At 40.4% G+C, this 3,100-nt stretch overlaps 1 non-coding gene across 1 annotated transcript; it reads right to left on the bottom strand.

Moving 5' to 3' along the window:
- Positions 1 to 805: 805 nt before the first annotated feature.
- LOC148294745 (small nucleolar RNA R71) lies at positions 806 to 912 on the bottom strand. The gene has a single exon (XR_015835566.1). It is a non-coding gene; the product is annotated as a small nucleolar RNA R71 (small nucleolar RNA).
- Between the last annotated feature and the right edge of the window lie 2,188 nt (positions 913 to 3,100).

The raw sequence follows: 3,100 nt of genomic DNA, 5'->3' as shown, positions 1-3,100 counted from the left end.
TTCATAAGCTATACTATAAATGGTTCGTGCACTTGCGAGAATTGAAGTTTCTATTTTTAATAACTCATTTTAGTTGTTAGGAATAGGCTCAACAAGTTTTTGGCGCCGTTGCCGGGGAACCGGTAACGATGGTGCTATAGTTAGATTACTTTGAGTGTTTTTGTTTTTGTTTTCGTTGGTTTTTATTTCTGTATTCTGTTTTTCTTTTTAGTTGTTATCTCCATTTGAAGGCACTAATTGGTTTCTTGTGTGTGCATATATGTCCGAATCTGATTCTGAGCCAATTTCACCAGGAACTTTTGCTGTACGTGTTGGTTTAAGGAGGAATTATAGTTCTTTAAGTGCTGAATCTGAAAGCTACGAATCTGAAGGTTCAAGCAAGATGGCAGAGATTCCAAACAACGACAATAATGATGAAGGAGGTGGTGCGCTTGTTGTCCAACCTAGGAAACCCCTGCGTGAATTTTCCATCCCCAAAGTCACTGATCAACCTTCGTGCATCGTCTATCCTCAACTCACAATTGACAGGTTTGAGCTTAGAAGTGGTATGATTCATCTTCTTCCAACTTATTATGGTAATACCACTGAGGATCCTTACATGCATGTTAAGCAATTCTTTGAAATATGTGCTACAATCAAAATTCAAGGACTTGATGATGAGCAGATTAAGATGAGGCTATTCCCATTCAGTTTAAAAGATAAGGCTAAGTCATGGTTATACTCTTTGCCTAATGCTTCAATTCGTACTTGGGATGAGCTTTCTAATAAGTTTTTGCAGAAATTCTTTCCAGCTCAAAAGACTAACAAGATTAGAAAGGAAATTCTTGGTTTCACACAAAGAGAAGGAGAAGCTTTTCATGAATGCTGGGAGAGGTACAAGGAGATGATGAGTTCTTGCCCACACCACAATATAGAGAGTTGGATGCAAATGCAATCTTTCTATGAAGGTTTGCTTGATTCCGAAAGGATGATGGTAGATGCAACAAGTGGAGAAGGACTGATGAACAAAACAGCAGATGAGGCTTTTACTCTCTTTGAATCTTTGAGTACCAACTCTCAACAATGGAGCTACAATAAAGGAAGAGGAGCTCCTATGAAAGCTGTGGTCTCTGAGGTAAGTACTAATAATGAGATTAATGCAAAACTTGATGTTATGTGTTCTTTGCTTCAACAGGCAGTGACTGGCCCTCTAGGAAGCAAAGAGGAAGTTCAAGACCAATCTTTTGCAAAGCACATGCTAGAGCAAGCAAATGCCCTTCAAGGAAGGAATCCTCAGAATGATCCTTACTCAAACACATACAATCCGGGGTGGAGAAATCATCCTAATTTCAGGTGGAGCAATAATTCAAATGTGCAACAATCTCAAGGACCTCCCCCAGGATTTCAAATACAACAAAGGCAATTCCAGCAAGCTCCCCAACAAGTACAAGAGCAAAGGGGTGATCAAATGGGAGAATTGCAAGACATGTTCAAGAAGTTCATGGGGCAACAGATGCAAACCAATCAGAATCTTCAAAATGCAGTGAACAAACTAGAAGTGCAAGTTGGGCAGATTGCATCCTCCATGAGCAATAGAGCATCCGGAACTTTTCCAAGCCAAACGGAGGTGAATCCAAGGCATCATGAGCAAGTTAAAGCAGTGCACATCTTGAGAAGTGGTAAACAAGTTGATAATAAGGTTGGAGATGCCAATGAAGAGCAAGAAGATGGAGAAAACGTGGAGATCATTCAGCCACCACAAGGGCAGCCCACAGGTTCCACCAAACAGCCCCTCAATTCTCTTGGAAAGAGCACAGGCCCTAAGGTATCATCTAATGCTAATCAAGTTCCAATTTCATCTAATGCTTTTAGGCCTATTGCACCCTTTCCCAGCAGGTTATCAAAGTCAAAGAAAGATCAAGGCTTGGATGAGATAATGGAAATATTCAAGAAAGTGCAAATCAACATCCCATTGCTCAATGCCATTGCTCAGATTCCAAAATATGCAAAATTTTTGAAGGATCTATGCACTAACAAGAGGAGATTCAAAGAGCATGAACAGGTTGCATTAAGTGAAGAGGTTAGTGCAGTCTTACAAAGAAAGCTACCTCCAAAGCTAAAGGATCCAGGTTCATTTTCTATACCTTGTATAGTTGGTGATTTTAAGTTTCAAAAAGCTTTGCTTGATCTTGGTGCATCCATTAACCTTATGCCATATCATGTTTATGAGAAACTTAACCTTGGTGAGTTGCAAGCCACATCTGTGAGCATTCAATTGGCAGATAGAACTATCAGGTACCCTAGGGGCATTCTAGAAGATGTTTTGGTGAAAGTAGAAGAGCTGATTTTGCCAGCTGATTTCTTGGTGTTGGAAATGGAAGAAGCACCAATTCATGACAATCAGTTACCACTCATTCTTGGTCGTCCATTCATGGCAACTGCCGGTGCAATTATTGATGTGAAGAAGGGTACATTGACTATGAACGTGTTTGATGAGACAATAGCATTCAAAGTGTTTGAAGCCTCCAAGTTTCCAAGTGATGAGCATGAAGTTTTCCAGCTTGATGCAATTGATAATATGGTGAAAGAAGCACTGCCAATGAGTTATTTGGAGCCTATTGAAGCATGCATCACACAAAGCATAAGGAAAGAAGAAGTGGACAGATTAGAGGCTGTGATCTCTCCTTTACTTCTTGAGCTTGTTTGCAGCATGGATAGCTACATAGAAGTGGGAAAGAGGTATGCAAACCAATTTGAATCTTTACCCGCACCTACTAATAAGGTTTTACCTTCTATTGTGCAGGCACCGGAGTTGGAATTAAAGCAATTGCCAACACACCTTAAATATGCTTATTTAGGTGAGAGTGAGACTCTACCTGTTATCATTGCCTCACACCTCGAACCAAATGATGAGAAGAAGCTTTTGAGGGTTCTAAAAGAGCACAAAACTGCGATTGGATGGAGCATTGCAGATATCAAAGGCATAAGCCCAACATCGTGCATGCATAGGATACTATTGGAGGACAATGCAGTGCCTAAGAGGGATGCCCAAAGACGTCTCAATCCAAACATGAAGGAGGTGGTAAGGAAAGAAGTAATGAAGCTTTTAGATGTTGGTATT

The sequence above is a fragment of the Prunus avium genome, chromosome 4 (genome assembly GCF_965620075.1).
Source record: "Prunus avium chromosome 4, drPruAviu1.hap1.1, whole genome shotgun sequence".
Lineage (NCBI taxonomy): Eukaryota > Viridiplantae > Streptophyta > Magnoliopsida > Rosales > Rosaceae > Prunus > Prunus avium.
The sequence above is the reverse complement of the archived record's forward strand: the minus strand, read 5'-3'. Positions and strand labels throughout refer to the sequence as shown.